The sequence below is a fragment of the Melanerpes formicivorus genome, unplaced genomic scaffold (assembly GCF_026170545.1).
Source record: "Melanerpes formicivorus ecotype bairdi unplaced genomic scaffold, bMelFor1.0.p_v2 SCAF_48, whole genome shotgun sequence".
Lineage (NCBI taxonomy): Eukaryota > Metazoa > Chordata > Aves > Piciformes > Picidae > Melanerpes > Melanerpes formicivorus.
The window spans coordinates 2,566,402-2,580,314 of record NW_027142400.1 but is presented as its reverse complement, the minus strand read 5'-3'; the positions used below and the strand labels follow the sequence as shown (position 1 = coordinate 2,580,314).

General features: G+C 38.5%; 1 protein-coding gene across 9 annotated transcripts in view; it reads right to left on the bottom strand.

The window, feature by feature from the left end:
• Positions 1-13,913, bottom strand: part of TRAF3 (TNF receptor associated factor 3) — a 74,517-nt gene that overhangs the window by 59,868 nt on the left and 736 nt on the right. For 7 of the 9 annotated variants that reach the window (XM_068160156.1, XM_068160163.1, XM_068160164.1 and 4 more), the window contains one exon: positions 13,375-13,430. The exons of the other annotated variants lie outside the window; for them this stretch is intronic. The gene's annotated coding sequence lies outside the window, so the exon portion shown is untranslated. The remainder of the gene's footprint in view (positions 1-13,374; positions 13,431-13,913) is intronic. 9 annotated transcript variants of the gene reach the window in all.

Genomic DNA, 13,913 nt, shown 5'->3' with positions numbered 1-13,913 from the left:
TATATTTTACTAGCTGCTTTTAAAACATGATACTTTTTAATGATACTTATGAATAAGTATTTTTTTAATTACAAAACCTTTTTTTTGGAAATGGAAGGAACACTTTGAATTGATGTTGTGGATCACAATGCACAGGTATTAGGATTTAAGCTCTGAAACTTGAATTTACAAAAAATTGATCATAAGATAGACTGTGCTATGTAAAGTCTCAAATGGACAAAGATCACATTTGGTTTGGTATTAAAGAAACACAACTGTTACCATGACAGTGTAGTACAACTTTCCTAACAGGCCACAAAGCTGGGGGTGGGGTGATGCAGTTTAGAAGCTTAAATTCATCACCTTTTTTCAATCCCTAGCATTAGGGCTCCATAATGCAACACATACAACTGTTCTTGTGGTTTTAATTTTATGTTACTTTCAGTGATGCAAATTCTTCATAAAGCTTTCTGTCCTACTGAAACATTCTTTCTGCCCCACAGTACAGTAAGACATCCTGTCTTGCTTTTCTTCCCATGGACAATTTACCCATATTTGTCAGCAAAAAGCCACATTTGTGATTGTAAGGATTTTATTTTAGTTGAATATAACAGAATAATGAATAAAAAGGCCCTCTGACTCCAGTAACTAATATGCTTCTTTGTAAATGGAAGCTTTGTTGGGTTCCTTTGCAGAAGAGAACCAACTTATTCTTTATTGATGTTTTCAAATAATTATAAAAAAGGCAAGCAAACCAGAAAATAAAAATCATATTTCTTTTCATTATGCCATGATGCACTCATTCATTTGAAGGCCTAAATTCTACTCCTGGATTGTACAGGCAAGAACAGCAATAGAGCTACATTGTCCAAGTGAAAAACATCTCCATGTTGTCATGACGCAAGCAAACTCTCAGAGCCATACTGAGGACCCAAAATTATCTACCAGTTTACACAGAAACCCAAAAATACACCTCTTTTTAAATTCCCCAGGACAGTTATAGGCTTCTCATCTGTAACTAGACTGTTCTTGTCAGTCTTCACAGCACTACACTTACATGGACCTCATCATACTTATCCACATGCTGAATATCCTCCATGAATTGGCAGACTGCACTCTCCATATGCCGTATCAAAAAAACACAGACAGAACACTACTGGCTTTGTGGTCTGCCTTAGGTTTTCCACCTCAGGCAATTGTAACACTTCAAATCACACGAGTAAGCACAGCTTTTCCTAGGGTTAGACATATGGAAGTCACACTGGAGCAAGATTAATCGGCAATTCTGCAAGATGGCCCTACAGAGATCAGGACCCCTGGAGCTACTATCATAAGATAAGGTCACACCATGGAAGCAATTTCCTCAGTTCAGATAGGAATGTAATGCTATAGCAGCTTCAGTAGTTCCTGTCCAGCACTGTATCTCCATGTGGATCCCACTATAGCAATCCAATATACACTCCAACTTTCAACAGGGGAAAAAAAAAACACAACACCACCACCAAAACAACAAGCCACAATAACAAAGCAAAAACCACAACCTAGACTGGAGGCAAAGGATTAATTGAAAGCAGCAAACAGCCGTGTTCTAGTCTATAATCCACCCCCTGATGGAGTGCTGTGGTGAATGGCAACAATGAGATGATAGGCACACAGAACACTACACAACTGGAGGACTCCTTTCTTACTGTTATGGAGAGTTGTGCCCTACAGTGCTCTGAGTGCTCTGCTCTGATGAGGGTGACAAAGTCCCCTATATCACTGTTTATCATCACTTAAGAGTTACCTACTGGCATACTGACTTCCCAGACTTTATACTTCTAGTTCAACTATCCACAAATCAGACTTTGAACTGGAAACAACCCTGAAGCCTTCTGTATTTGGACAACCATAAGAAACAAATTATATTTGGGCAAATTGCAGGCAATGGTATTACTGATTTAAAACCTGTAATGTTCCAAGACCTAGTTCCCTTAGGCATTTCTACCTCATTTGCTATTGGTAGTAGGTCAGTTTTATCAGTTAACAAGACACTCAAAAGTTACCAGCCTGATATCAACTCTCCTCCTGCCTGCTCTTCCAGAGTTACTTAATTCAGACTAACTAGTTCTGAAGAGTCATAGAAGGCTGAAATACTGTCAGAAAGAGGACTCACCATTTTTTAGTATCTGCAGAGACACTGACCCAGTCACCACTTACTCACATCCCAGTTATTGAAAACAGATTAATATCCTGCATTCACTTAGAACAATGGAAGCTGAACTCTTCTGGACTAATTTACAGCCATTATACACTAGCCTCTTTATTCTTACAGTGAACATCTGGATATGTAGGGTAGATTCATCAGAGGTTGTAAGGAAGCAGCATCTCAGAAGTCAGTTGTATGAAAACATTAAAGATTTCTTTAAAATATTTCTGTTCACAGGAAAATGAGACCAGAAGAACAAAAAGACAACAGCAGTTTAAAGAGAGTATTAAACAGGTTCAAGGAACACGTCCATATAGAAACATGTATCATTAAAATACTCATTTCTGTTTTACTTATTGTATGGAATACCTGGCAACAGGCTCTGACACTTGCACCTGGAGACTAACTACAAGCCATTAAGATACAGTTACATCTGACTTTGGCCTTCCCACCTCTTCCTTGGAATTTACTGCATTTGTGGTTCAGTTCACAACATCATACAACACAAAGCCAGTCTTCAATGGTAGTTTAAACACTAGCACAGGTACAAAGAATTCCACCACACTGTGGCCCTGTGTCTACTCCAAGACTTCAAGATGTCACTGAGCTAAGTACTTGGCCTGTAGCCTCTTATACCATCTTAAATGAAATGCCTGAACCTGATATTAAGACTAGATGTATGTGCCAGTATTGCTGCTGTTACCAACACTGAAATGGAGACAGCACTTGAAATCAGGAGAAAGGGAAATTGAAGCTGCGTTCTCAGTTCCCAGAAAAAATGTGGGCCATATGAAAATTCAAGAGTAGTGAGCAACCCAATGACACTGACTCCAGCAAGGCCTGTTCATTTTGAACCAGAGCTCTGATCTCCAGAATACATCTGTAAGTGTACTAAATTAATTCTCCATTGTTCAGTTTTTGAAGTCACTGTGGGAAATTTTAACTATCTCAGGAGCAACAAATAGATGTTTAGGCAATGTTACCCAATATGATGACAGTTACCTGCATTGTCCTCCTCACTTTTCCAATCCATTACATGCTACCCTTGCTGCCATTTCCTTTAAAACAGACTGTTTCTCCTCAGTCCCCTAGACCCTAACTCAGGACACAGAAAGAATTGTGATAAAGTACTACCAAGAAATTGCTAATGACCCTTACCATTGCTCTGTTATCTTGCACATGTTTATAAAAATATAACAAAACCACCATTTATTCTAATTTTTCTGGAATATAAATCTCATTTCTCAGTTTCACAGTACTTGTGTCACGGAAAACAAACCCCAAGATCAAATACAAAAACTTTGATTGCATTTAACCCCAATCAATTACCGCAAACAACTGTTAACCACTTTCACATCTAACTGGATTGTGCATTTTATCATTTAATTCTTCTAAAGAAGATAGAAGAAAGAATTAACTACTCCCGTTCTCTTGGCATCAACTTTTGCCACTTTCCATCCACACTGGCTACAGGAAATATTCCCTTACTGCTCAAGACCTTATGAAAAACATTTTCTCATTATCCTTTTATCTCCTGTATTAGTTAGATATTGGTCCATGGCTCAAACACTCCAATCATCTCCCTGCACACTTGAGCCATTCTTTCTTACTCACCTTTAACACCATTGCCTAAATTCATCAATTTCTTCTCCAATTTCAGATTGTTAACAATGTACTTATTTAGCTGAAACGGTCTGTTCCTATGTGTCAGCGCAAACGAAAGTAAGAATTACTAATTCTTTTTGTTCCATAAAAAGAAGGTAACTACTGAATTCCTCTTAGACTCTAACTCCCTATGCTCCCTATGGCATCTTACCTACAAATTTTCTGAATACTTGGTGGCTTCATTTTGCTGTTCTTTGTCCTTCACTTCCTAGAAATACTGGATTTTATCAGTTCAACCTAGTCTTTCACAAGCTGCCTCCCATCTTTTTAACCAGCTCCTTCCTACTTTCTTTGTCAATATTAAATCAAGACAAGTATCCCTATTTACTATCAAGAGATTTTCTATACATCAGCAACTTCTTACACATTTGTGCATATCCCACACATCTTTCTCAAAAGTCACTTAAGCAGATAAAATCTTCTGTCTACACCAAAGCTCATGTTTGGTTGTTAGGTCATTCAGGTTGTTGGCTTTTTTTTTTTTTTTTAAGAACAGTAGTAAGTTTTACCACCTTATCCATTTCTGGTGGGTTTATTACAACATTGCTCTTGCCACTCCCTAGAGGTCCTTCTTCACCTAAACTTACAAATCCTTAATACACTACAACGTATTGTCACTTCTTCTCTGAATGTCCTTACTATGCCCCCTCTGATCAACATTCCTGTGGATATGCTGTTGATACCATTTGGGCCATAGGAACAAGTTATTCCTTGATCTGGAATCTAAGCACAACAAAATACAATGACAAATCTTGTTAATTGCCAGGCCTTAGCCTGTAAATACACAGGTAGTATCCTAAACAGTTGAAAGTCAAGGGAAGAGGAAAGAAGGAAGGCTAGGCTTTGCTAGAGCCCAGAATACTATCACCATCCCATGGTAATGCTAAAATCAAGGTTTTCTATACAAAGTGACCAAGCACCACTTACTTTCTGTCCAATTAATTTTTATCTGTGGTTTCAGTCACACATAGCAAGCTAATCACATAACTGAGGAACAGCAAGATCATATCTGAAGTCATATGGCTGGATGACACCATAACCACTATCTTTTAATATATTATTATCAGCAAGCTGTAAGTTATTATTAGCAAACTGATGAAACACTCCTGGTCCAAGGCCTCTCGTACAACAGTGTGTCCATTGTGGCAGTTATCACCTAACACAAATAGGAAAAACTGTCAGTTACTCAAAACGTATAATTAAGTCTAAAACAAACCATCCTTCTGTTACTTCAAGCTGCTAGATTTTGGGAAAATAATAGCACCTGGCAATCACACATTTTAAACATGACCACGTTATAAAGTCAAAGATTTTTGCAAACTTCTCAATTTCTTTATTTTTAAAAACAAAAAAATTGCATGAAGTCGCCCGGCTGCTGCACGCCATGTTAACAGGCGTTAAATTCCGGCCAAGTCTGCTAAGCTAGGCTTCCCACTGCTGGATCTGAACTTATTTTAACTTTCCAACTCCAAGAACCAACCAAAACAAACTCAGACCATTCCGTATCTTAAGAAAGATTTTGTCTCTTATGTTTCTTGCTCCGCGCTATTTAATGTTACCGAACTTTTTTGCTAGCTAGTCACAATTACCTTGATTCTTTAAATCCTGGCATGAAAACAGTTGTAGGTAGAAGCCTGCTTTCATTAGGTATATAAATATTTCAGTCCCAGCAGCACCATCTAATGGAGAGCTGAGCAATTTTTCCCCCCATCTTTAACATGACAAATATTTTATTTTGGAGGTGTTAACAACTGATACTTTAACACATGGACTATTTAACACTCTATAATAAACTGACTAGCTACATGAGAAGCCAAACAATTTCTCCACAGATCATCATACAGTCCTTTTCTCCTCAAAAACAATAAATTTGTATGTGAGTGCAGTAAGTACAACAAGGATTTGTTTATCCAGCAGATAAAATTTTAGTTAGAAATACCTTAAGACAAAAAAAAAAAGGCAAGCAAAAGAGTAACTGTGACGCAGCAATGCCATCTTAAAAATACAGCTACCTTAAGCATGTTGAAATTTTTCCCTCTAAAAAACAGATAGCAGTATGCCTAAATTTTAAAGTGTATGGACAAACATGGACCTTCACCATAGCAACAGAAATCACTACCTACACCTGCTTAAGATGAAGTTAAGCGTTCTAAGGCATCTTCAAGTTGCACTTCTGCTACAAACATACTATGGGAGATGGTTATCAAGCTATTGTGAACATCAGTAAAGCAGGTAGTATGACCATTGTCAGCTTCCACTGTTTCTCATTAACATTTTCTTAACCAAAGATGACAGAACTTCTATTAAAAAAATAGTACTTCTTATAGATCTATTTTGTATCTCACTGCTTTCTTTCCTTCTTGTTCTTTATGTAAATTACAATAAGGATTCAACGACTTTGAACTTTTCTGATTAACTCAGCATATGGGCACGCTTGTTCTGGAATAATTGCCTTCATATATATATATATATATATATATATATATCTCCCAAAGGATTACCAAAGTCTGTCTACCCTATATCATCTCAGAACAGTCAACTAGCACATTAAGAATTCGTATTTTTAAAAACAAACAACCACCACCACCAAAAACAAAAACCAAACACACACCACCACACCAAAAGCCCCAAACAAAACCAAACCAACAACAAAACCCAAACACCAAGACTCTTAGTAAATAATCTGCAAAAATACAACATCATACTTCAGCTATATGTGCCAGTAGTTTTACTTACACAAACACAACAATCCAAGTGTCACTGGAGATGTTTAGAAGGAGACTTGATAGGGTGCTTGGTTGCATGGTTTAGTTGATTAGGTGGGTTGGATAATAGGTTGGACGCATTGATCTTGAAGGTCTCTTCCAACCTGGTTTATTCTATTCTATTCTTCTTCATTTATTTTGAGATTATCTCCTCAGCAAAAATATAGACCCACTGCATTCTATTTGCTTTGTTCTTTTAATAAACAAAGGGGGGAAAAAAAAAAAAAAGGCACACCAAAATAACCACAAACAACACACAACCAACCAACACTGTAAATCCCCCAAAACTCCCTCAAAATCTTAGTGGCCAAAATACAACAATTTGCATGTCTAAGTACTCCTTTTCAGAATGAAAGTGAAGTTTTCAGGAATTTGTAAAAAGGAAAGAGGAACATAAGAAAATCATGGCCCCAGGTACCAAGAAATAGCTGATCAAGTACAGCACACCAATAGCAATAAACTTGTTTTATCTACCTAAAGATTGCCAAGATCATTTTTCTGCACGTGCTCCAAAATAAGTGTAAAACTACCTTGCTATGATACACAATACAAAATACGCTGCCAAACAGTATGAGCAACACAACAGCACTACCTACATGCTGAACCACAACATAGGAGCCCTTGCTATTTCTGTTACATACTGACAGCATGGGCAAGTACTAAAACATACTCACTTAATCTGAAATGCAGCCTGCTCAGGTTCTGTAAGGAAAAACATGATCCCACTCCTCATAGAGAACAGAGAGAGAAGACACTGCTCACTTTAAATAATACTACAGACACTTCAAATGACATTACCTCAAACACACTTTTCCCACCCACCTCTCTCCCATCAGAATACTGAGTTTCCAAAGGCAATGGAAATATTACGGCAAAGAGTTCCAAAACAGCTAGCAATGTGCATATGGAATTCAGCAACTTTCAGTTATTTAGGTATCCAACGCCCTTCTATTCAAACTGTCAGCCCAATTGCAGCATTCTAAGAACATGTCATATACAACCACAAGCACTTTACCTTTGGCACCTACTGAATGTAGAATTGGTATCCTAATCAGGTTAAAACACAGGAGTCATAAGAATAAAAGCATTCCCAGGCAAAAGCAAAGTGCTCCTCTCTCACAGATGTGCTGAACAGAAAAGAGGACTGTGAAAAGGATGGAATGAGAGAGTATGTGTAGTCCTAAAGACATGTTCTTCAGACAATGGTAGAGTACGCTGTAGATCATCTTCGGTGACCTGGATGAGTCCATTAATTCACCTGGAGTGGGAGGTAGGGTGGGGAGAGAACCAAAAAAAGTGGGTAGCTACAGAGAGGTCAAAGGAAAAGTGGATTTGCAGGTAAAAATTATTGGCTGGAAGCGTGAAAGCCAGTACAAGCCTGGAGACAAGTATTTCAAGAGAAAAAATATGTGAGTGGAAGTAACCTAAAAGGGAAAATGCAGTTACTTTGCTCAAATGCAAGGATGAAACCATCTTAGAATAAAAATCATCCCATAACCCTAAAATCACAAGATATCTGAATGAAGCCAGTTCAAAGCAATCCACTTCTATACTACATATAGTCCAAACAACAGAAGATGCAAGAGAAGCAAGAACATTCCATCAGTAGCTGAAGAGCATAAAATGCAGAGAGAAGTCACTTAGGATGATTTAAAAGAGATTCAAATAAGTGTAAGTTGAAAGAAAATTTTAAGGCTATACTCCCTATGCAAAAATCAAGACCTACATCTGAGAGTCATTAAATTAGAAGCTACAACACTCAATGCAACCTACTCTCAAAATGCTCCTCTCTGTGGAAAGACAGAGGGAGGATATAGTCAAACTGATACAGTACTCTGTCTGTTTTGAGTTGGGAGGGACCCTTAAAGGTCATCTATTCCAACATTCCTGCAGTAAGGACATCTTCAACTAGATGAAGTTGTTCAGGTTCCCTCTTCCTTCACGTAGCCACCATCCCTGCTGCTGCTTCACAGAATCATCTGGATTGGAAAAGACCTTTAGGATAGATTGAATCCAACTGTTAACCCAACACTGCCAGCTCACCACTAAAACCATGTTCCTCAGCACTACATCTACACAACTTTTAAATCCCTCCAGAGATGACAACTCTACTATTGCCCTGGGCAGTACACAAGATCGCCATTAGAAAAACCTCTGATAACTGTCCTAATTATCTCCCTTTCTCAAGTAAATGGGTAAGCTTACAAAATGAAATCCATTCACATGGCCAAAATTTGGTTTGTGAGCCAAGTTTTGTTGTTAGGAAATTATTTTAGGCATGTTTACCATGTAAGCTGGTTCCATAGAATAAGAAAAAACATTTGTTCCTTTTCTAGAACATCCAAAGTAGAAAGTTGGGAACCAATCTAGGCACCAGAACAGCTACCACTGACAAATTCTGTACATTCAGTTTTATGTAACACTGCATGTTCACTGTAGGCAACAATGGAAGTGTGAAGCCAATACTGTTTCCTGTCCCACAATGCTGACGGTGCAGACTGGTAGAGCACTGCAGTGGAAACAGAAAAGGACGCCTCTACACAGCATTTGCAATTCATTTCATTTAATCAACAGATCAGGCTTGTACTGCCCTGCTGGGGCTCAGCATATCATTTTTATGCCCTCTGCTCATAGAAAAGCATCACTATTCCCCTTTTATTAAGGGCCAGGCAAATGGTCTGCATATAGAGCCAGAAGCCAGACACACAAAAGCCATTAGCTGCACTACAGTTATTCTCAGAAGTCCTGGTCAGCTGCCACATAACCTGAGCAGCACAGAAGTATCTGTACTCAAGCACTCTTCCCCAGCATCCCATCTATGCTTAAGGAAACTTCCATTTTGACAATACAGATCACTCCAGAAAGCATCTCAACATCAAGTTCAAATGCCCCAGAAAGCAAATGAAACAACACTGAAAGAAGCTTCAGCAGAGTTTGTCTTTCCTCCTCCTGGTAACTGTCCTAACCACTTGACTGAGATACCATGCTTCCTCTTGCTCTGTTTTTCAGGCACACCAAGTTTTGATTATTCCTGGCATAGCAGAAGAGCTTCAAGAGAAGGAAGTGAGACTATTCTTAACTGGCATGTGGCTTGATGATGAGAATACTCCCCAAGGAAGCAGGAAACTTGGACTGGAATCCCCCTTCTGCCTCTGGGACTCAAGCATGATGTCACATCACTCTGCACTGCAACATCAAAGGCCCTTGTCAGTTTGGCCCTAACTGAATGTTTTAGACTACACACATCCACAGGAACAAAAACAACCTCCAGGGCTCCTAGATTTTACACTGGTATCTTCAATGGACTACTTCACTTTTTTGACAGATGGAAAAAGCTTCCAGGAATGAAGTGGAAACAAGGAAGGCACTTATCTTACAGTAGCACCACTGACGTTTTTCAGGACAGACCAAATGAAAATAACTCTTTTTGATAGACACCTAAGAAAGCTGCAAAGACTCACAGCACTCTGAGCTTGTCTTGAGTAGACATCTTACTTTATTTACAAAAAGAATGGCTTTCATATTAAGGAAGAAACCACAAAGTCAGACACCAGTTGAGTATTACTCCAAATGTAATTTTCTGATGAGTTTATATAGCCATTAAAGCATGTAAAATAGAAGTTTTGTGACTTTCACTGGTTTTTGTCTGAAGCACATGAAAGGATAAATTCATTTCACAGCATTTAAACTATACTGCAGAATTACTAGCAAATTTTATCATTTCACAGTTTATCATACAGAATGTTTCTTCTGTATATCACAGAAAGCAATTTCATAAATCATTTTATGACACTATATAAAATAGTAATAGAACTACAAAACATTCCAATTTAAAGCATCCTGTCATGCCCACTGCAGTTCTAAATCCTCCAATTTGCAAAAATTCAATCTTGATGTTCTGAAAGTTTGGTTCTAAAGCCTCCAATTTGCAAAAATTCAGTCTTGATGTTCTGAAAGTTTGGGTGTTGTGTACTTTGACAAGGAGGGAGCCAGGAATGGAGGCCATCATAAATCCAGCACCGAACTTCTGCATCCACAAACATGCTGAGACTTTGCTTCCCATGCTGCCCTTGACTAGAACTGCAGGATTTGGAGTTCTACTAAAATCACAGTTATCACATGCTGACTAACACAGCAGGGAAAGAACAACAGCATGGAAATCAAAGGCTTAACATTTTGGGGGGAGTAGAGAGGATTAGTGACCTACAGTTGTATATCATTTTGGAGACACTTGCCCTGTTAACCTAGTTACAAAGCCAACAGTCAGTAGCAATTGAAGTCACAGTGGCAACAATATTTTGCTGTCAAGTACTCTAGTAGAAAAGATCTCTAGGAGGAAAAGAAAAGCACCCTCAAAGACTATATATATCAGTTCCCCAAACCAAATACGCCTTTGCCTTACTTTCTCCCTCATTATAATGTATGCCTTCATTACTTATTATCTAGGGATCTTTTTGTCTATTTCTTTTCCTCTTCTTTCCCATTAGAAGAAGAAAGCACTTTTTCCTACTCTGCAGACACCTAATGACCTTTCATTTCAAGTTGCCCCACCACCACTTTCCTCACAATTTTCTAGTACTTTCTTTTTGAAAAAGGGGAGGGGGGGGAAGGCATAGAAAAAAAAATCAGGTGTTTCTGATTTCTCAAAACAAACATGTATTACCTTTAAACTATTAATATTTATGGAGGGATGGGCTTCCATCAGGCAGAGCGAGGAAACCAATTACATTCCATTTGCCAGCCCTTTGCTGCTGCAGTTTGTTATTACCACAGGTTAAAAAGTGTAAGATAAAACCTAGCATGGCCACACGACCATCTCTTGTGCTACAATCACATCTTTGTTCTGTTGCATAAAAATATACAACTCTCCCTCCCTTGGCTTCTTTTCCCCATACCACATCTTGAAATCTCCAATTTCACCTCTCCCACCATTTTCAGTGCTCCTTAGCCATATGCCAAAAATGCCAGGAGGTTTTAAACATGAGCATCATATTCAGAAAGTACCCACCCACAGGCATTTAAAAAATAAAAAAATTAAGCTTGGCAATTCTTTAAAGAAGCTGTGCACAAGAGCACAAACATCTGAAACCAGTGTCTAATGAGCAGTCTTCAGACATCATAAGATTCGGCACCTTCAATTAAGAAACACTATTATAATAAAAACCTAATGAAATCCAGTTATTGCATCATCTAAGATATTAGATATCAAAATGTGTTATTCTTATAATACTTATTCATACAAAGCCAGTTCAGGGTACTGGAGGAGATTTAAGTAATTCCTATTTTTAAACTGCTTTTTCATTTGCAGAAGAGCTACGATAATTTACTTATCAATCCATTTACTTTCCAGTGGTTTGACAACAAAAGTTAAAAATTAAAGATTTCTGACTTTTCATATTCTCATCATTGCCATATCTACTAAAAGAACAGCTGGACTTCAGCACTGAAAAAAAATATGCCAAGTCCTCTCTCACTTAAACTTTTCATTATGGACAAGAACAATGTGAAGACCTAAAATACAAGATGATTGTTAAATCATTTAATAGAAACTCTATTAGCATGGACCGGTAAGACTTCATACAGAATTTCCTGCCACTGATGCTAGCTACTGCCACCTTAGAGTTTTTCAAGGTACCAACAGTAAAGACACTTACACAACAATCAAATTCTCTGAATCTATACAAGAATGGCTTCTCCAAACTGGTATCATCAAACTTAATTACAGAAAGACTTCAGGAAAGCCTAGAGATTGAGTCCTTTAGCACCCTCTTTTGATTAGAATTCATTTGCTTTGCTACTGAATGCACTTCACCTTTCACTATATATTCTAGGTCCAGCTATTATTGGAAGCTTCTCAGCAAGTCACATTTCAGTAAAACACCTACTATTTTCACGTTGGAACAATGCAACTTTTAAAACCTCATAGTACTGTTTGCTTGCAATGCCCAAACTCATGACACATCAATGTTTCCGTTATCAAACTTTATGACAAGGGGTTTCCCAGTTCAGACAAAAAAAAGAACCTGATTCAGTCCAAATGTTCAAGTATTTCTCATCTTAAAGCAAAACCCTTCTTCTTAAAAAGAATAAAGAACATCTCCATCTACATTAATCCATACAAGGTTATAGACACTTCCAGCAAAATGGCTCATTTCAAAGGACCACATATGCTACATGCCATGATGTCTTCAGTTCTAACAGTCACCACAGCCTTTAAAACCAGGTTTCTACACAAGTTAGTAGCTATTTTAAATACACATTTTCCTACTTTGAATTATACTATTTCATTTGTTTTAAGCTAAATACACTAGTGTACCTTGAAATTATAATCTAAACTCCTTTTCAGACTATGAATGCAAGTTCAGATTAGTGCACAATAATGGTCTATGTATTCTACGGGACAAACCTGCAGGGAAAAATGCACAGCTCTGTTGATGAAATGAAAAAAAAAACAACCATAGGAATTAGAATAAAGAAGGCTCAGCTAGATCTCAAAAAGCTAGAGAAGCCACTGACCCAAAGCGACTGCAAATTTCAAATTGCATCACGGAACGTCCCATATTTTACTACTACAGAACCAGAAAAAGATGAAAAATGTCGTAATGCATGGTGAAGATCCACACAGGGCTGCACGTATTCTTTCACATCACACACGAGCTCAGATCAGCAGAACAAGAGATTATGCCTCTTAGCAATAATATAATTTCTCTTGTTTTTCATCAGATAATTCAGATTTTAGGTACTTGATACAAATAAATCAAGATGTAAATGCCTTACCTTCCTATTCTACAAGCCACTGCAGTTCTCAGATTATGAGTCAGTCATCGGTTCATCTGCAGAGGAATGACTCAGTATAAACTTTTAAATACTCGTTATTTTTTCTAACCTACAACCTGGTAATTAATATATTAAAATGCGGTGTTGCGAATCAGCGCCTAAATGAATGGCGTGAAAACAAAACACTTTTCTTTCCGCTCACGGCTGGCAGACAGGCTTATAGCGCAGGGCCATTGTAGGCAGACAGACTTTATACAAACAGAACTCCTTCCGCAGCGAACACGGGCAGCCCCCTACCAACGGCACAGGCTTTTCCTCCCGAGAGTCGGGCGCTGGCGGGCGCCGCGCAGAGACGCCGCAGAGGGCAGCAGCCTCGGGAAGCACGAAGTTGCGGGGGGCCCGGCACCCAGGCGCGGCGGCTGCCGGCACTGCCCCTTTAAAGGCCATCGGCCCGCCCCCAGCACTGCATATGGAGGGAGCCAGGAGCCGAGCGAGGTTTCTGCATTCAAACGACACATCAAACACCGCAAGCGCCGTCG